The sequence below is a fragment of the Apodemus sylvaticus genome, chromosome 13 (genome assembly GCF_947179515.1).
Source record: "Apodemus sylvaticus chromosome 13, mApoSyl1.1, whole genome shotgun sequence".
NCBI classification, from domain to species: Eukaryota; Metazoa; Chordata; class Mammalia; order Rodentia; family Muridae; genus Apodemus; species Apodemus sylvaticus.
In genome coordinates, this window is record NC_067484.1 from 57,751,651 (window position 1) to 57,773,802 (window position 22,152).

Genomic DNA, 22,152 nt, shown 5'->3' on the forward strand with positions numbered 1-22,152 from the left:
GAATGCATTTTAGCCCAGAGCATACAAATATAATTTTCTCAAATGCTGCCTTCAGTCATCTAAGAATATTTCCCATTTTGTTTCTCTTATTTTAGGAGCAGACATGGATGCTAGACATGTGGATAACTGGCCTAGAAGCCCATATTCTGAGCTGACAGGAGGAGGTGGGTTTCACGGGGGTTGAGGGGAGAAGCCCAGGGTGAAAAGCCAAGATGGGCATGAGACTTGTTTTCACCAGTGTTTTCTGGGAGACTGGTTGTCACAGTCCTAGCTTGCCACTCACTTAATGTACTCTGGGATGTTTCTATTTGTTCTTGCTTGAGCCACATCCACACACAGTTTAGGTACAAGTGCGACTGGAAGAATGTGATAGAATCTAAGATTCAATTTATCATTGTTGGGTGACTTCTCTCAGAGACCTCTTCTGGCTAGAAAGTGTAATGGAGATGCTCTCTGCCCTTCAATTGCCTTATGATCCCTAGTGCTTGATTAGTAGAACTGTATGTCTCATCCTTTGCTAATCATCCCAAATACTAGAGAAAATCTATGCACTCTTTTCACATTGCAGTGAGTCTTACAAAACATTGACAAGGGGGGAAGGAAGTTCAACAGACTTTTCAGTCAATATGCCTAGTGGTTCTTGTTTCTTTTGTCAGCACCTGCTGCTGGCACAGGGCACAGAACTTGGAATTAGTAGCCCAACAATCTGAGAGCAGTGTTGTTCTGACCTTCCACATTATCGGATCTCAAGGCTCCCATATCAATGAAGCTAACCCTCTTATGGCAAACTCCACTGAAGAAGTAGAACCTAAACATTTAGATCGTCCCTCATCTCTTCTATAGCCAGCAAGAAATTTACATGTAACACAGATATAGGAAAAGTTTCCTAATACAATGGTGCTATACATTTTTGCAAGCTGAATAATACATTTGTATCAGGTGCATCCAGAAGGAGATGTAGAACATGGTCAGCTTTCTAGATGTTGTCAGTTGATATTATCTGTAAATGAAGGATGGGCATTCCAGTCACACACAACATTCCTGACAAAAATATGTGCCTTAATGATTCCAGCGTCTTTGTTAGAGACACTTATTCCCAGCTGTGTTAACTTCATGCATTATTTCAGGTATTATTGCTTCCGTTCAATGTACTGGACATTCATAGGTAAAGTTAGAGGTCAGCCATGGGCTAATTATGTTTGAAGGACTAAAAATTCATTTCTATGGAGTTAGCTGGCCATACTGGTCAACACTTTGTGAAACTGGAAATTCTGGTCTCTGGAGAGATAGTCTATCAAGACAGACTTCTTCAGAAGCAACCAGGGATTTCACAGCAAAGTTTATTTTTGTTCCTTGGTTTCATTTCTCAACCTTGCTCTACATCCACCACCTCAACCTTTCCCAGACCCTTCTCCTTTTTAGGAAGAAGGCCACTTAGCTGTAAGTCTCTCCAGCTGTTGAAGCTCTTTTGAGTATAGTTGAAATGCGAAGTAACCTTCTAGAGATAGTCATGTCATCCAAGTGCAGAAAATACTTTGTGAGCTGGAGGGAACAGGATCAAAGGGGCCAGGGCTGGAGTCATAGTGGCTGCTGAAGTGGTCAGCAAAGGTATGAAGGGGAGGGGGGCTGAGCCTAGGTAAAGCCAAAGCCTTTCAGCTCAAAGCTCACCAAGACATAATCTCAATTGATGCTGTTCAGAAAGCAGAGCAATGGGCACTGAGCATATTCTCCGGGGTGCTGTGTCTGAGTGCTTGCAGTTACCTGCACACCAAAGCCATCTGGAACATTCCAGCTCAGTCAACCCAGTTCCTCAAGCTGACTGAACCATATATACAATGGAGTGACTCCTTTGCTTTATGAAGCCACTAGACATCTGTAAGCCATTTGAAGCATTTTTTTTTTAGTATTGGTCTGTGCAAGCTAATCCAGAAAGTTATATCCATATGAAAAGAAATGGCTGCTGAATCCATGATGAATCAACACTGTGTCTGTACTCTAGGAGGAGCTGGACGTGCTCAGGGTTTAGACAATGGCAGACTTAGCATTGGTCAGAAACTGACCAATAATCACACCAACAGCCACTGGTCCAGGCACTGATTTCTCAAAGGGATTAATCATTTCATCCTTACAATGGCTCCAGAGATCAGGACTCTTTGGTGCTCCCACTTAGCCAGGAGAGCAGCAGCACCACTGAGAGATTCTGAGATCTACCAGAGGTTCCCTGCCTTGTACATAACAGAACCAGGCTTTACTCTCAGTCAATCAAGAGAGCCCGACCTCCCAGATCACCATTGGTTAATCAAGTGTGGGTAAACTAATCAGTATTCCCCACATGGATTAAGTGCAGCTGGCTTAGGTGGCATATTTGGAAGCATGAACTCTACATTGTAGTAGGCTTGAAGAGATCAGTAATAAAAAGAGTTGCTGTGCTTTCAGCTTGGTAAAAATTCTAATAAGAAATCCTATGTAGAACTAACCCTTTCCTGACACCATAGCTGCAGGAAATCTCTTGAAGAACACATGTTCCTAATAGTCTTCACCTGTGAATGATGGGATTTTGCTTTCCCAGAGACTCTGCCCTGAGGTTCGGGAATAGAGGCATGTTGGAGGGGGGTGCTTCATGCTAACTATAGGAGAGGAGAAAGGTACAATGACAGGCAGTGCCCTAGGCACAACCCTATGATATTCTCCTCCTCCCAGACAGAGGGAAACACACGAATGTAAGAAGAGGAATCCCAGAGGCAGTTCCAAGTCATGTAAATTCAAATCCTCCTGGGTGGTTCTTAGCCTCTTCAAAGTACTTTATCAGCACCTGTTATAGAGGCAGGTCCTGTCAATGGTGAGGAGCTCTGTTTTACTGATTGGGTCTATTTATAGTTGGAAACTGAGGCTGTGTTCCGTGCCATCACCGTCACCAGCCAGAACAACTATCCCCTCTATGTCACCAAGGTCATGAGCAAGAGTGCCGCTGATCTCCTCTCACATGCCAGGAAGAATGGTGATCTGTTCTCCCAGGATGGTGAACTTCCCAATGCCCTATGTAGCCCCTCCCCTCTCTCTCAGGGTGCCTAGTGTAATAGAAATGGCATTTCTTCTGTTCCTTGCCATTGTCTCTAGGAAGTCCTACCTATAACTAGAATTCTGAGGCATCTTTCCATCTTTCATTTGAGTAAACTAAGCTCAGAATGCTTAAGTAATTTGCCCAAAATAACACCACAAATTCATTTCTCTAAGACTTAGTTCATGTTCCACTCATTTTCCATCTGTCTTCAGTCAGTCCACATTTTCTAAGATTCAAAAATAGATAGTTCAATAGTGTTAAAAACTGCATGGTATTGGTACAGTGACAGGCAGGAGGATCAATGGAACAGGATTGAAGATCCCGAAATGAACCCAAACACCTATGGCCACTTGATCCTCGACAAAGTGGCTGAAAACATCCAATGGAAAAAAGATAGCCTTTTCAACAAATGGTGCTGGTTCAACTGGAGGGCAGCATGCAGAAGAATGCGAATTGATCCATTCTTGTCTCCTTGTACTAAGCTCAAATCCAAATGGATCAAGGACCTCCACATAAAGCCAGACACTCTGAAGCTAATAGAAAATAAACTGGGGAAGACCCTTGAGGACATCGGTACAGGGAGAAAGTTTCTGAACAGAACACCAATAGCGTATGCTCTAAGAGCAAGAATTGACAAATGGGACCTCATAAAATTACAAAGTTTCTGTAAGGCAAAGGACACCATCAAGAGGACAAATCGAAAACCAACACATGGGGAAAAGATCTTCACCAATCCTACATCAGATAGAGGGCTAATATCCAATATATATAAAGAACTCAAGAAGTTAGACTCCAGAAAACCAAACAACCCTATTAAAAAATGGGGTACAGAGTTAAACAAAGAATTCTCACCTGAAGAACTTCGGATAGCGGAGAAGCATCTTAAAAAATGCTCAACTTCATTAGTCATTAGGGAAATGCAAATCAAAACAACCCTGAGATTTCATCTTACACCAGTCAGAAAGGCTAAGATTAAAAATTCAGGAGACAGCAGGTGTTGTAGAGGGTGTGGAGAAAGAGGAACACTCCTCCACTGCTGGTGGGGTTGCAAATTGGTACAACCACTCTGGAAATCAGTCTGGCGGTTCCTCCGAAAACTGGGCACCTCACTTCCAGAAGATCCTGCTATACCACTCCTGGGCATATACCCAGAAGACTCCCCACCATGTAATAAAGATACATGCTCTACTATGTTCATAGCAGCCCTATTTATAATTGCTAGATGCTGGAAAGAACCCAAGTATCCCTCAACAGTAGAGTGGATGCAAAAAATGTGGTATATCTACACAATGGAGTACTATTCAGCCATTAGAAACAATGAATTCATGAAATTCTTAGGCAAATGGATGGAGCTAGAGAATATCATACTAAGTGAGGTAAGCCAGACTCAAAAGGTGAATCATGGTATGCACTCACTAATAAGTGGATATTAACCTAGAAAACTGGAATACCCAAAACATAATCCACACATCAAATGAGGTACAAGAAGAAAGGAGGAGTGGCCCCTGGTTCTGGAAAGACTCAGTGAAACAGTATTCAGCAAAACCAGAACGGGGAAGTGGGAAGGGGTGGGTGGGAGGACAGGGGAAGAGAAGGGGGCTTACGGGACTTTTGGGGAGTGGGGGGGGGCTAGAAAAGGGAAATCATTTGAAATGTAAATAAATTATATCGAATAAAAAAAAATGACATATTCCTCTGAACTTGTTGAGGATTGCTGGTTGTACTACCATTCCCAACCACACTTTTATGAAGGAACTGCAGTTCTTGGTGATACCCCCCATGCTGATGATCCACAGCGCTGCCATTGGCAAAAGGGCACTTGTACAGGTCTTTCATTAACCCAAATATATGGCCTGCGACTTTGTGTGATCTCTAGTGGAACAAATGACCCCTCAGTTTAGGCTCACACGTGTAATCAAACCTAATTTCCCCCTCCTGCTAATTATTTTATTCTCCCCCCCCAGAAAAAACATGGTTGGCATGCCTTGATGGCCTTATAACTTGCCTCATCACCTCAGTTTTTCAAAATCAAAAGGATGGTGTGAGGCCTGAGTTTTTCATCCTTATTAAGATGATTCCTCACTTAGTTTATTATCACTCTGAAGAATTTTTTCACTTGTGGGATCAATCCACATCCACTGAAGTTTCCACTTCTTTGAGCCGCCCTTGCAGAGAACCTATCTCTGCTGTTACTCTCTCTGTCCTACTTGGCCTTGGATCTGTGAGAGTGGGGACAGTTATTTCTTACCTTGTTCTTTGCAACTCTAGGTACACAGAGCTTAGTGCCACCATCGATCAAGATGTCCAACGCCTTCAGTAGGGGATAATTGATCTCTCTGACTACATTGACTCCCTAGCTGAGGTTGTCCTCCAAAATAGGCAAGGACTTGATCTAATGTTCTTCCAACAGGGTGCACTTTGTGCAGCTTTGAAAGAAGTGTTCTGTTTTTATGCTAGTAAGACAGGAGTTGTAAACAATAGCATGAAAATAGAAAAGGACTAGAAAAACATAAGAGAGAAAGAGAACAGAAAGAAAGTTGGTATGAAAATTGGTTTTCTAGCTCTCCTTGGCTCAATACACTTTTACCCAGTATATTAGGTCTCTGTGTAGGAATATTACTGTTATTTTCTTCTGGACCATGGGCTTTTAAATGCGTCACTGCACTAATTAAGAAGCAGGAAGATGACTTGGCAGCCAAGCCTATTCAGGTACATTACCATCGTTTGGCTTTGGAGGATTGAGAGATGGCTACCTATATCCCCAGGGCAAAACAGCCTAAACAGCACACTCTAGTACCTTAACAGAGAGTGCATCTTTGTCACAGCCATTCCAGCTGGGATTCCAGAAGGAACCCCACAAGCTGAAGGCATCAGTAACAATTAAATTTCTGGGTAGTTAGCCAATGACTCGCAACTTCCCAGGGCCACTCCCACCTAAGACAGGAGTTTCTGGAGGCTGGCAGAGACATCCTAATGGGAACAGGATGTTGGATGACTGGGTCAATTGTTAAGACAAGCACTGTCCCATTATTTTGATTCCTTATCTGCTTTACATCAATGGCTGTCTGAACTCTGGTCTCTACTATACAGAAAAGGTGGAGATGTCAGGAGCCATCCTCACTTAGATCTCAATGCCAAGAAATCTCCATACCAGAAGCCATTCCCACCCAGATATCAATGCCAGGAGACCTTGATAACAGTGGTCATTCTCATTTAGATCTCCATTCCAGGAACCATTCTTACATAGATGTTGATACCCCCTCCTTTCGAGGCTCTTCTGTGGATAGGTTACTATAGCAACCCTTTTCAACTTTACTTCCTCCTGACCCCCTTTATCATGCCAAAATTCCAGCATCAATAACTAGCTTTACCCAGAAATTATGTTTCTTAGAATGATGCCAACCCCCTGAGATTGTTCCCCCCCTTTACCACTCCCAAACCGTGTGAGCTTCCCTTTATATTGGCTTATGTAAAACATAAAACTTGACAGCTTGATCAGGATTAGACTTGCTGTCAGTCTCTTTGTGTCTTTGCCCTTCTGCCCTTGTTTTAGGTAGCTCCAGGAACCCTGTTGTCTGCCCTGCTGATAGAGGCAGTCTGTCAGAGGAGGAAGCCCATGCTCCTCTCATACCATTTCCAGAATCAATCATGACCCAGATTCTGTGAGCAAGGCAGGGGTCTGTATTAGCCAGCTACTCTCCTGCAGAAGAAATGGCAGCCACCTTGGCTCAGACTTCTGTGCTCTGGGGGCCATCTTGGGGAGAACTATTGCACTGAGCATTAATTATCCTGAGGAACAGAGCAGGCCTTATACACTTTCTACTTACTTATGAAAAACCACCATCTCTGCCTGCAGGTATTGTTTGTTTTTGCTAAGTTATCTTTTTTATTCGATATACTTTTTATTTATATGTCAAATGATTTCCCCTTTTCTGGCCACCCACACTCTGAAAGTCACATTAGCTCCCTTCCCTCCCCCTGTTCTCCCATCCACCCCTTCCCTATTCCCTGTTCTGGTTTTGCCCTATACTGCTATACTGAGTCTTTCCAGAACCAGGGGCCACTCCTCTGTTCTTCTTGTAAGTCATTTGATGTGTGGATTATGTTTTGGGTATTGTTTTTGAGGTGGGGAATTTTTGTTTATTTCATTTTGTGATGCTGGACAACTGAGTCCAGGGCCTCTTGAATGCTAGGCAAAACTCTGCCACTGTGCCCTTGCCCCGAGTCCTGACTGTAGGCTGTAATAAAACTGAAAACTAGAGAAATATGAGCTGTTTGGATACATAAGGAAGTAGCAGAGAATGGAATTTCCTTAAGAAAGCTTCCTTCTGTTCTAATCATGGAAAAGACTCTTTTAACTCGTAATAGGAATCTTGTTACTTTAAAGGTCTCATGGTGCTTTCATTCTAAAGGCACATTAGCAGAAAAAGACAGGAATGAAGTTTTGAACTACAATTCAAATTTGGGGACATATCCAGGAAAACAGAAGGACTTTTAGATGCAAAGGGTGTTTTCCAGTTCTGCAGCATGTAAACTAAATACCTCAATAGCCAGGTTTGGCAGCAGTACAGGATATACTACCACCACTGGCCACATGATGGGGAAGAGACATGTAAGTGAACTGTAATTCTGGGCCTCCAGCATTGTCTGGTTGCCCATACCTGAGGCCCTCCAGGGTCTCCCTGGTCATGAAAAATGAATTCATCTGCACTGCACTTGGCATTTCCAGTGTATCCCAAAAACCTTATATTCCAATCAAGCAAGGAGTAGCTAGCTTCTCCAATTCCTCAAGGTGCCATCTCAGGATGTGCCCCTATCTTCATTCACTATAAGTAGCACCAAGGATAGTAAATCCTCAGCATTCCTGAGCAGCTCCACAACTGGAATTTCTCTTGGCAACTGTGTTACTTGAATTACAAGTTTAAATGTAAATTGGTTCTGCTTCACAGACAAGACAGCCCCAGTCAGTGGGTTTCAGGGAGGAAAATGACAGTGAGTTGCATTTTGCTCTAGGGTTGCTCTCCAAGATCGCTGGCACATGAGTGAAGCTCGGGCGAGTATGCTCTCTTAAGAGGCTTTGTCTTCTGGGTTTTTCACGAATCCCCCTCTAAGAAAACCCTGCAATCTCCAACTGCCAAGTTATTTCTGAGATCGCAGTAGCAATCTGTTTATCAATGTTCTTTCTTAAACGGCCACAGATTCAAGAGGATGATATGATCTCTCTGGAACAATTAAAGCAGCTTCTCCAGAGGAAAATTTGAGATCTCAATGTTTTGGGGGGGTTGTTTTTCTAAAACTATATTAGTTTTAGAAACTAATTTAGTTTTAGAACTATATTATAGGATTATAGTTATGTGCCAAAATAGCCTCACTCCATCTTCAAAGTTCAGTAGCACTTTGGATTTTCATTATTGTGATATACAGAGGTCTAACTCCCAAGGCCTGAGTCCTAACCCTGGAAACATTTCTGCTCTTTCTGCTAAGTCCCTTCCAAAAAGCGAGTGCTTCCTGACATTGTTTCTTGCCCCAAGCCTCGCAGCTTCTCCCCTAGACAGCCCAGTTTGACTTGTGATGCAGTCATGCGCTAGTCCAGGCAGTCAGCATTCCTCAAAATTACCCATTGAGACATGGTGTGTTTGTGTTCAGTTCTGTGCCTTGTGGCTTTGGAAAGATAGTGAGTCCCCCTGTGACCTGTGCTATTTGTGAGGCAACTTGGAGACTGAAGAGTTATTTGGTTTGAACCGTGAAGAAACTGACTGCTAATGTAAACCTGGTTATCAAATAATTACAAAGTGACCACCTTTGCTCTCTAGTAGTTTGTGTGAGGAAATCCATTTCACCTAATATATTGAAAATCTGGGAGTCAAGGAAATGATTCAGTGGGTAAGAGAGCTCACAGTATAAGAAAGAAGACCTGAGTTCCAATCTCAGTGCCCACCTAAAAACCTAGGTATGACTAACATGTGTACCCATAACCATGGTGCTGGGGATGAGGTAGAGACAGAAGGACAGCTGGGTTTGGTAGATTCAAGTTCAGGTAGAGATTTTGATTCAGTGGTGAAAATTGTTACAAAGGAACATATGATGTCCTTTCCTGGTTCCCAGGATCATGCATCATGCACACCGATGCACAGCCATATCTAGATGTATATGTTTCACACACACAAACACATACACACATACACACATACACACACACACACAAACACACACACACTCACACTCACATACCATACAAGACAAAAGAAGAAATGTCTATTTTCCTTCATTGACATTGAACTGTGAGCCACTGACCTGATAATGAAAGGTGAAACCTTGGAAATCACTTAAGATTTCTAATAAATAATAACATTTACAATAAGTGTAAAAAATGTTTATTGGGAATAATTCTAGCTGATTTTGAAACAGAACTTTAAAAAGGGTTTTTTTAAGTTGTGCCTTTATGTATTTTTGGGGTTTGTGTGTGTGTGTGTATGTGTGTGCTGTTAGTGTCTTCTCCCAACAGAGGTTATTATGCCCTTCTGTACACACCATCATCTTAGTCCCTAAAGTCTAGGCATGGAGCAAAAGCCCCCATCTAAATGCACACCAGATGTATCTTTCAGCAAGCTGATCTCTAAGAGTCTGAAAAATGTCTGAAAAAACTTCTGGCCATGCCCTCACATCTGGGAGCTTCACTGTGCATATTAGAAAGTTGGAAGTTTTGACTTGTTTAATGAGTGTTTATAGGTTGTCCATCCTTGGGGATGAAGCTTGTGGGCAGAGCATTTGTTTACCTAGCAGGCAAAAGGCCCTAGTTTCCATCCCCAGAACTGTAAAAACAGAAATATAAAACCCCCCATGAACAAAGAGATCAAAGCTTAAGTCAGGTCCTTTAGATCCTTTTGGCTATGAACCTCCATCATTTCTCTCTTTGTGTTGGGAAACATTCCTGAATCCAGTTCTCATTTGCATATGGCAAGATGGGTACATGGGCAGGTCTGGAAGTGGGGTTTTAGGATGTCTAAAGAGCGCAGATAAAATAGGGCAAACTTGAGCTTGCTGAATGGAAATAATGAACCCAGGCAGTTTCCATCTCAATCCAGCCTTCCCAACTAAGTGCTTCTGCCCCAGTAAAGCTCATTCCTTGTCAAGGCTATACTGGTCATTGGCATCTCTCTAGATTTTCATTTTATCTGCCTTGGAAACTCAGGAGGAGAGAGAATCCCTCAATAATCTCAGCCAAAGAGATTAATTTTCGCCAACCTCAGGAGTGGTCAAAGATATTTCCCTTCTCATGACCCAGGAACAGCTAGTTAGGCCTGCTAAATGTTTGATTGGCTTGTAAAGGGGTGGTAGGCACTTACAATGATCTTCACTGGGATGGAGCATAGAGGAAGTTGGAAACAGCTATATGAAGTATTGATGCATTGGCTAACTTTCATACCAATGAAGCATCCAGTACGTGATCATCACACTTGGACAGATCAGGAGTGAGGACACTGAACAGGGTTAGGAGTAACAAAAACAGTCTGGTCCCAAAGAACTTTTGAGAAGTCGCTCTTCTCACACCAACCCATCACGGAAGAAACTTACATCTGAGGAGAAGATAGAGGAGAAAGGGACCAGTGCAGCCTGAAAAATGAGAGCATACACCTGAGGCTGGTGCTCTTCAGAACCTAGGGTGCTGAACCCCAACCTTTGGCTAATGGCAAAAGCATATAGGAAACTTAGTGTGGCAGGGGCTACAGGGCAGTTGGTGAGTAGAGATTCCAAGCCCACTAACTCCAGAACAGGCCTTGGATCTCCCAGTTTTCTAACTGTGGAGCTTTGATTAGCCTATGAGTTAGTTGAAAGTTGCCAAAGATTCTGTTGTCTGTCTAGTTCAGATTATGGGCCTTGGAATATCCACCTATGTCTGTGGAAATGAAGCAGGACCCAGGGGGGTAGAGGAGAATCCCAGCCTGGAGGATTCTAATCTGAGGGCAGACTTTGGATTTCAGGAGAGATACAGGTTCAGTGGTGGCAAACAGAAAGAACATCAGAGGAGGTTTGAATCTGAATGTATTTAGGAGCTCTAAATAAGGATTTTTATACTAGAAGAGTTGGCATTACCATTTCAAAAGATGTAGCCAGTAAGGCAGGCACAATTATTATAAGCATTTGGCACAAGAAAATGCAAAATCAATCATGCACAATGCTTCTCATGTAACAGATTTAGAGGGTCAATTTACAGATACTTGATAGTATCTGTAGATACTTGTAGTATCTTCCTGATTAGAATACAGAGCTACTTGTAGTTATCAGGAAACCTTTAAATAGAGTTTCAAGTTTCTTATACTCCCTGGGGCTTAATGACTTCCCAAGCGAAATCCTTATCTAACATTTACCTTTTAACTTTTAAAAACTTATAAACTTAATCAATGCTTTTCTTAGTACAGTGTCAGAGCCACCCTCTTCTACATATGCATAGCCATATAAACCTGCATGATGTTGGGGGTTGTAATTATGTAAATGACTATGAGGCAAAGTGTTGTAGGTCTTAAAAAGAGTTTGCAGTCAGTGATTCCACTTCAAAAAATGGATTATCGGCCAGGACTCTTAGGATCAACTTGTGAGAGAGGAAAAGAGGAAATTTTAGAGAAAACTGATTTTGAGAACTAAGGCGCAGAATTATTCTACAACTGGAGAGTTCCACAGCCTTTCCAGGAGACTTTCTCCTCTGAGTCAAATGCCTCATTCTGTGGAAAAATTTTTGCCACACAGAATATAATGGGGTTGGTGTGGCATCTCCCCCTTTTCTAGTTTTTTAATTGAAGCTCATGGATATCTCTTCTGGCAGAAATGGAGGAGAAAACTAGTCTGAAAATGAATGGAAGAATAAGGAGGAGAAGAAGGGTTATTCCTGTAGCCATAGTGATGACAATAATCCAATGTAACCAACTTATAGGGTTCAGAGACTGCAGACCAAGACTAATAGATTGAGCTAAGTCTTCTAGATTTGTGGACCCATCATATGGCTTGTTCATAGCTGAAAATTGAGTTTGTAATTGAGCCATATCATGAGTAATACTATTATCTTCCCAAATTCCCAACACATGATTTTTATTAAGAGTCCAATTATGTTGTTTATCATAGGCTAATGGCATTATGCATATGTATCGAAAGCTGGCATAGCACCTGGTAGAAAGCTGAATCTTAATATTTTCTACCTCTTGTCCTAATCTTAAAACTACATCTTCTAAAGCATCAAACTTTGCTTCTACTTTCTTATCTATAATTTGTTGCTTTAGTAGCATCAAAGAAATATTTTTATTTAAATCATTAACGAGGTGTGCAGGCTTCAATTCTGAGACTAGAGTCACTGTTGAAGCTTTAAATGAAGTTATAATTGTAATAAAAGCACTAATATTTAATATCAGGGCTGTCATAAAATGCTTTGGTCTAATAAGCCTCTTCAATCTTTTAAATAGCTGTAAAATTTCCTTGTCAAACCAAGCATCTTTGAAATCTATAGGAAGCATAACATATGTAGAATCATATGTTGTATGATACTAGAATCATGACTGTTGTATATTTATCTATGTCAGAATCCGCACAATTGGTAAGCCTTCATGCATAGCAATTAATCATACAATGCAAGGAAAATAAATTTAAGAGTCTGTGGATGCTGCTGAACATTCACCAACTCTATAGCTTCTCTTGTTAGCTTCTCTAGCTGCGTCCATGTCAGCAGTCAGCAGTCTCTTTGGAGCCAGTGAAAGCTTTTGTAGCTTCCCTTTTGTCTTCTGTCTCTCTTGCTTTTCCTTTCCTTGCTGTCTCTCTGAACAGCTGTAGATCACACAAGCTGCTCAGGGATCTCAAGTGAGGAGTTAGTATCCTGTGGAGACATATATGGATATCCCCTCTTGAAGGAGATTAAAGCATTTGGTCCTTTTTAGGCTCCCTGCCTAAAGGACAGGAATTCAAGGCCCATACTTAAACATAGTAAAAGCAAAATACAGCAAACTGGTAACCAGCATCAAACTAAATGGAGAGAAACTTGAAGCAATCCCACGAAAATCAGGGACTAGATAGGTCTGCCCCCTTTCTCCTTATCTTTTCAATATTGTACTTGAGGTAATAGGTCGGGCATTTAGACAACATAAGGAGGTCAAAGGGATACAAATTGGAAAGGAAGAAGTCAAACTATCATTATTTGAAGATGACATGATAGTCTACTTTAGTGACCCAAAAAAACTCCACTAGAGAACTCCTACAGCTGATAAACAACTTCAGCCAAGTGGCAGGTTATAAAATCAACACAAGCAAATCAGTAGCTTTCCTATACCCAAAGGATAAGCAGGCCGCGAAAGAAATTAGGGAAATAACACCCTTCACAATATCCACAAACAGTATAAAGTACCTTGGGGTGACTCTTACCAAACAAGTGAAAGATCTGTATGACAAGAACTTCAAGACCCTGAAAAACGAAACAGAAAAAGACCTCAAAAATGGTAAAACCTCCCAAGGTCATGGATTGGCAGGATTAATATAATTAAAATTTTCATTTTGCCAAAAGCAATATACAGATTCAACGCAATACCCATCAAAATCCCAACTCAATTCTTCATAGAGTTATAAAGAGCAATTCTCAAATTCATCTGGAATAACAAAAAACCCAGGATAGCTAAAACTATTCTCAACAACAAAAGAGACTCTGGCGGAATACGTATCCCTGGCCTCAAGCAATACTACAGAAAAATAGTGTTAAAAACTGCATGATATTGGTACAGTGACAGGCAGGCAGATCAATGGAACAGGATTGAAGATCCAGAAATGAACCCACACACCTATGGCCACTTGATCCTCAACAAAGGGGCTGAAAACATCCAATGGAAAAAAGATAGCCTTTTCAACAAATGGTGCTGGCTCAACTGGAGACCAGCATGCAGAAGAAGGTGAATTGATCCATCCTTGTCTCCTTGTACTAAGCTCAACTCCAAATGGATGAAGGACCTCCACATAAAGCCAGACACTCTGAAGCTAATAGAAAAGAAACTGGGGAAAACCCTTAAGGACATCGGTAGAGGGGGAAAGTTCCTGAACAGAACACTAATAGAACTTGATCTTAGAATTTGCGCTAAGATCAAGAATTAACAAATGGGACCTCATGAAATTACAAAGTTTCTGTAAAGCAAAGGACACCATCAAAAGGACAAATTAGCAACCACCAAATTGGGAGAAGATCTTCACCAACCCCTACATCAGAAAGAGGGCCAATATCCAATATATACAAAGAACTCAAGAAAGTAGACCCCAGAAAACCGAGTAAACCTATTAAAAAATGGGGTACAGAGTTGACTTTCTTTATTACAGATATGTAAGTATTTTAAGGACTGTTATTTTTCTTAATATGTTTCTTTGCCAATTGTTTTTGTACAAGTTTATTTATAGCCTGTATTGTTTTCTTCCGTTAGGGGCCATAATTGAGCCATATAGGCTTTTTTCATTTTTATTTCACCTTATCTATATTAAAAGAGCCTTTATTGGCCCTTATGAAAAATGCTGTTTATTTTGCTTGTCTGAAGTTACTAGTTCTATGTCCATATTAACAGCAGTTTCCTCTCTTTCAAGTTTGTGGCTGAGGGGCTGCCTCTGATTTAAAAAATCTAAGTTGAGTTTTCCTTTCTTTTCCCCTGTAAGGGGTGGTCGATCCTTGTGGAGCTTTGATTTCAATTCATCATTCCAATGCTTGCCTTTTTGGCAATGAGCGCAAACTCCTGGAGGAGCACTCCTTTTATTGGAGTTGCTCTTATTATTTCCTGGACATTGCCTTTGCATATGTCCTGACTCTCTACATTTAAAACAAGTAGGCTTGGAGGTTCCTTTTCCTCCTCTACCATAGGATTGTTTAACATAGGTGCTGAATTTCTGTCCTTTCATAGCTGCAGCATAGGCCATTCCTTGCACTATAGCTGGTGAGGCATCTAAGCAGGCCTTTATATGTTCATGCACTGTTCCTGTTTTCACTGTTCCTATTCCAGCTACAGAGCGACAGCGCCATCCATGCTAAAGAGACTTTCTGCTTAATGGAAATGGAAGTAAGAGCAGATAACCTGGGAGGGCCAGAGACACACACAGTTGACAAAGGAACACCAAGGGAATACTGTTACAGAAGACATTTTAATCCATGAATGCACGTTTTTATCATATACACTATAGCTCAACAGAAGCACACATATATATTTATACATATAACTTTTATTTTGGTGTGGGAGCTTTTTAATCGGCCACCAGTTGAGAACAGCACACAGAATGAAATACAGAGACTCAGGGTGTCATATAGAGCAGGCACACTGAAATCGCAGTGACTAGCAATCACAGGTGAACAGGAGTAAAAGACAGATATCTTGAGGACAGAACACAGGAACACGGAGGGGCTGAGCCAAGCAATTTCTGTGCTTGGCAACTGAGCATATTAAACACTGCAGCCCAGAATCCATGTCAACCTTGAGCAGCAACAAGAGTATCAATAGCTGCAATAATACCAACAGCTGCCTTCCTAGTTATTAATTCAAGAGTCACCAAGACAGCCACAAAGATAAGAAATCCAGGCATTTCTGGACTTCCACTAATTAATTAGATCACTGGGGTTAATTTAGAAATGCTGGGCCAGGCTGTGGTGGCACACACTTTCAATCCCAGCACTTGGGAGGCAAAGGCAGGCAGATTTCTGAATTCAAGGCCAGCCTGGACTACAAGTTGAGTTCCAGGACAGCCAGGGATACACAGAGAAACCCTGTCTCAAAAAATGCTCTATTCTGCTTGAGATTCATGCCTATCACCAGGGTTGCAATAGGATCATTGGCTCTTAGGAGGATGCATCATTCTAGGGAGTCAGGATCTTACCAGGTTTGCCCAAAGGTAGCTACCTGCCCCACCCTTCCACGAAGAGTCAGTGGGAATGCCCTGGAGATTTCTGACTGCAGTGAACAGAGTGATTTACATCCAGGACATTTTGGTTTTCAAACACTGCTCAGGCCTTTCAGATGCTCTGTAGAATAAGGGGGGTAGGAGTCTGCTTGGACAGATTGCACTGGAAACAGAAGAAAGGATTAAGTAGTCCCACTAGTTTCTGAAGTTCTCAGAACTAATCCTTCTCAGAAATAAGTATATTTCATCTGGTGGGTGCTAAATTTTAGCCCAAATTAGGAAGTAAAACAAAGAAGCAATTACCAGTTCTTGGGAAAGTTGTTGTTTGTTTGCTTGCTTGCTTGGTTTGTTTTCTTCTTGATGTTTTTACTCTTCCTAAAATGCACAGCAGTAAGTGGTGCTCAGAACCAGCTATTCTACACAGCCAGATTCAGTGATTCTATCTCTGTGTGTGTGCTGGGAATCTACCCAGGTCTTCACTCATGCTGAGCACATATTCTACTACTGAGTCACAGCACAACCCACTGCATTTGTTTCTGTTTGTTTTTCTTTCTAACTAGCCACACACTGTGTACCAGTCATTTACCCAACTCCTACCCTGCATGGTAACCAGCATATCCCTACTTCTGGAAGCAACAGTGCTCAGAAAGATGCCAAATGGGAATACAATTTAGAGATTTGAATTTTAGAGGTCACCTGAGCTCCTACCCCCATATAAATGTTTAAAGACACAGAACAGAACAGTCCAAATCACCCTGTGGAGACCTGTTGGCCCAGCAGGCCTTTAGGCTCCTGTTTTGGAGGATGTTGACAAGGTCCAAGAGCAGGAGTGGCCAGATGAGGGAAGTTAAATGCATAACACATCCAACACATGGTGTCATCAATAGAGAAGAACAAAAGGTGGAATCTGGAGCATGCACTTGGACCTGACACTTGCAGGCTCATCTCTGGGTTCCTATGTTTCACCCATTCACGCCTCTGAAGGTCAGGGAAATGCTCTGAGTTAAACAGTGATGGAGTACAAGCAAAATGTCACAAATAACATTTGAGAACTTCAGAGACAGGGGCTGAATGAAAGAGGTGGGCTTTGAGTATTTATATGTTTGTACATATGTGTGTGTGTGTGTGTGTGTGTGTGTGTGTGTGTGTCTGTGTGAGTGTGTGTGTGTGTGTGTGTGTGTGTGTGTGTTTTCTCTTAGTAGAGAAGCACCATGTCCCAGTCACACTAGAATATGGAGATTTATAAATGCTAGTCTCACCTTCAGGTCTTGTTTTTCTACACAAGCTTTCTTGCCTCGGTGTCGACCATTTACTTTCACCTGTCTGCCTTTTCCAAATGACATCTGTTAATCAAGCTGGCCCTTTGGACCAGAGTGCTGTCACCATGGTTATGTCTGTACTATCCATAGGGAACACCATTAGATGGCCTCAGTTTCCCAAGAGTTGAAAACAGTGCTCTGTAAAACTATCTATATCTTGGTTTTACCTACTGTCACCAGTGGGGCACCTGAAGAAGTTCTTCAAACATCTCATATTCATGAGCTCAGTAGAGTTACAACATATGAACAGTTAGGTGAATTATACTTTGCACATGACTGAAATACACAAACAACAGAGTCAGACCTCAACAATATTTTCAGTAGCAAGGCAATTCTGACAGCCCTCTCACAGTGTGGGGGCATCAGTATCCCTGAATTTGACCTCTGGGATCTATAAGCCATCCTGCTGCTTTAAATGTAACTCAGGAGGGAAGACATGTAGGCATATGTAAAATTGTTCCATATTTTAGTTAAGCTCTATGAAAAACAAAGGGCCAAGGAATAAAAATCATGTTTATGTTTCTTGACAACAAAAAGCTATTAACTTTTTTCCCTTTCACTTTGGAGAGCTAGGAGTTCCTCAAGAAAAAGTTTGCTGGCTTCCATATGTAACATGCAAAACTCTACTATATGGTGTAACATCTCTGAACAGGTGCAAGTAACCCTTTAATTCAGCAGTACTGTCTGATCCTCTGCAGAATCTGGTCTCTGATAATCTTGAGGGACATTTGCCCTCCAGGAAGAAACATACTCTATATGATATTTTGCAACTGCCATGCTGGAAAAAAAATTTTTCCCAACCTGCAGCATTTGCTCAACTTCTGTGTGTGTGACTCCTATCAGTGGAATTTTGTTCAATTGATCAAGGCCACCTTGAAGGCAGAAGAGAAGGGGAGAGGCCACACACACAGGAGGCACTTGCAAACAGATTCGTTGCAGAAACAGTCTCCCACTGCAAGGTCCTGCTTCTAATCTGACCTATGTATTTATTCCTGATGGAACATCTTTATTCCTACACAATCAATTTTTGGAATTTTGGCCCCTGTGTGATATTCTCCCGTCTTGAATCGGCTCACTGTGTACAGAGTGTTCATGTTTCACAGTGTCATCAAAAGGAATAAAGAATAAATCTACATTCAAATATTCATTTAAAAATAAGAATAAAGGCTGTTTAGAACAACTGTACCATTAACAGAGCAAAGACCAGTTCTTCTTAAATACCTTTTCAGTGGGGAACTAAAACAGAGGAAGTAGTTAAATGATTCCCTTAAGGTCACAGAGTCATTGAGTACAGAAGCCAGGACAGAAGTGCTCAGAACCAGGAACTCTCTTCCTCTCCAGTTGCTGCAGAGTGAGACCACTTTTGAGGACTTTTCAATCATATTCTCTAAGTCATGAGGTACTGGAGTGGCAAGACTGCTGTCAGCTCTTCTGTTGTGGTAATCAGGAGTTTCTAGCCAGGTGCCAAACACTGTTCTACAAAGCATTTTATGGGTTGTTATTCTGCCAATCCTCCTCTTCTGTGTTGTTTTTGGTTTGTTCCAATGCTACATTTCCTTGTCTTTGATTAGATTCTCTTTTTACTCTTAATGGAAAAAACTATGGAGAGAGAGGGATGGTGGGAGAGAGTATCATTCATTAAAGGAGGAAGGAATTTAAACTTTTGAAATGATAGCATATAATCCAAAATTTTTCATTCTTTTAAAATGTAATTAAAAGATAATTAAAACATTTCTATGTCCATTTTCTCACTACTACCCATCTCTTGTCTGACCCAGCCCCTCCCAAATCCACACCCTTCTAGTCTTTAATCATTGTTGTTACAAAAGTAAATGAATAAATATATGAATGTAAGCTCTACATGAATAAACAAATGAATAACTATATGAATGTAACACTAAAGTTCATTCACTGTTGCCTCAATTTATAACGAAGTCTGAGCTAAGAAAGCTTTTAAAAGTCATCATGTTGGGCTTAGTAGTTAGAGCCATTAATGAATAAGCCTGACAACCTGACTTTAATTCCAAGGGCCCACAAATGGTAGAAAGGGGAGAACTGGCTCCTGCAGCTTGTCCAGTGGCTACCTCTCATTCATCTCACACCTGAAAATGTTAAGACTTCATAAATAGTCACCATGTTTACATTCCAGTTCACAAATGTACTACAAAGGGTAATTTAACAATTAAAAGACAGGGACAAAAAAACAGCTCCTGCTATTTCAAAATCTCCATCCTATATTTGCATCCTTTTTTATTGCCATAAAAATAAAAAACTTAAAAATATATTGCCATGATGGCCCAGTGAAACCTGGAAAATCATATTTTACAGACAGAGGTGAGAAAAGTCTCCTGGGAAAAAGTGGAACTCCCTGTATATTCATAAGCTGATAATCTCACTTGGCAATTTACTATACTTCTGAAAACTCTCCTTCTTCCTAGTGACAGGGAAATAGTATAACCAAACAAATATAGATATGAAAGAATCCATCTTGTAGCCAAAAATTCTGCTAAGCTTTGCTCTAATCATTTATGTAATCACTGTAAAAAAAAATTCCAGGAACTCTAAATCACAGGTTCTTTCTTTCTTTCTTTCTTTCTTTCTTTCTTTCTTTCTTTCTTTCTTTCTTTCTTTCTTTCTTTCTTTCTTTCTTTCTTTCTTTCTTTTTTCTTTCTTTCTTTCTTTCTTTCTTTTTTTCTTTCTTCTCTTTCTTTCTTTCTTTCTTTCTTTCTTTCTTTCTTTCTTTCTTTCTTTCTTTCAGGCAGGTAGATTCCAAACAATAGGTCCAGACTAAGGATATTTACATCAGAAAAACCTTACAAGGTTCTTGCCATATGAATGGGTATTTGACAAAATAGAAAGATTTTACATTTGAGTTGGTACCTGGCTCATAGCTACCTTCCCCCATTCCAGAGGCCAGGCTTTCTGTCTTGCAACTGAATTTGGATATCCCAGGGCATCCACTGACATGTTAAGCCTGTTCTGCTTTTAACTCTTGAGCTTGCTTGTTATGCAGACAGACTATGTCTACCCAGGCCCACCTGGATGGCATGGGACGTTTGTGAGGAACTGCTTTTGTGTTGCAGACTCCACCTAGGGAGTTTTTGACCAAAACAACATTTTTACCTTATCCATGTGAGATTCAGAAGACAGTAGGTACTTTTAACTCAGAGAGATAATTGGAGTAGTACTGAGTTAGTTAGCACACCAAGCTAGGCCTAAGGGTTGCAGCTGGTTAGTTCACCAGGCTGGGCCTTAGGGCTGCAGCTTGTGAGTTCATCAGGCTGGGGGCTAGAGGCTGCTACCAGACCTGATCACCAGGGGCCTCAGAGGCCTATGGTGGCACCGGGCATGGCACAGAGAAGAATACAATGGGCGGACTAGGCATAAGTGCTCTTTGAGGCAGCTTCCCAAACTTTACAATGCTGCCATCTTTGTCTGGAAGAGCAGACATGGGAACCATCCTTCTTCAGCTCCCAGGATAGCATGACAGTGGAGCCAATGTGAGGAAACCCTTTAACCGCATGTGCCCGGGACTTTGGGTAAACATCCTATATTGCCCTAGAAACCCTAGCCCTTTACAGAGGAATGTGATGCTTAATTTGAGATGTTAACTTGACTGTGTTAGGGTTTTGTCTAAGCTCCACCCCACACCTATCTGGCAATAGACAGGTATGCCCTGCCCCAGAGATCTGGCCCACTTTAAGAGGGGCTACTTGCTCCTCCTTTCTCTCTTTGCTCTCCGCTCTCCCACACTCTCTCACCTCTCTGCCCCTGGGGCTCTTCCTCCCTCCACGTGGTCATGGCCGGCCTCCACTCTCTCTCTTCTCTCTCTCTCTCTCTCTCTCTCTCTCTCTCTCTAACTCTCTCTCTCTACCACTAACTCCCATCCCCTATTCTGAATAAACTCTATTCTATACCATGTATGTGTGTGTGTGTGGTCCCTCAGGGGCAGAGATGCCCAGGCAAGGGCCCGCCTGGACACCTTCCCCCACTCTGCCTAGCCACACTCACCTAACCCCCTATACTCCCCCCTTTTAAGCCCCTTCATCTTGCTGCCTAAAGTCCTTCACTTGGTTCCGAAACCCAGGAATGAGAAACACCATGGGATATTAAGCCTCTAGGTTAGTCTTACACCACCTCTGGTCAGAGCAATAGTGTCTGCACTTCCTGCATTTCCCCGCAGGACCGTTGCTGTTCTGTTCCCTCCCTCTTTCCTGGTGGAACTCAGCAGTGTGCAGAGGCAATGCCCTGCCAGGCGAGTGCCACCAGGCTCAGCTATCTAATTCACTAGGACAGCAGCATTTATTCTACTGGTTCCCCTTGTTTTCCTGCGAGCTGGCTTTGTGGCCTGTGGGGCTCATGGTGCGTTGGCTGCGGCTGCTGCAGCCCATGCCAGACCCCCTCCTGCTCCAGAACTTCTGACGAAGCTGTCACTGCTGCTGCCAATTCCTAGGCAGCTCTGCCCCTCTTGCGCCGTTGCTAGGATACAAAACAAGCTACTTCCCAGCCACTGCAGGCTACCTAACTTCCTACTTCTGCTGCTGACAGGAAGTTCTGCCCTGCGCATGCGTGATCACTAACTTTCATCAAAACCGCCGCAGAGTTGGGACAGTGACTGCTACCCATGGCGAGGTCTCTCCAGGCTCTCAGAATCGGCTGTGCTCCGTCCCTGCCGAGCAATGCTGCCTCCTCGCCACAACAAGCCTGCACTCATTTCCCATTGCTGCACCCCACCCCCCCCACCACCATACTGTTCCACTCTGCTGGCTACAGTGAAGATTTCTAGGGCCTTTACCTGCAAAAGCCTAGCCACAGACCATGCCCAGCTCCACACTGGCTACTGGGATGCCCCATCAATTCTACTACCCGATTCTCTCA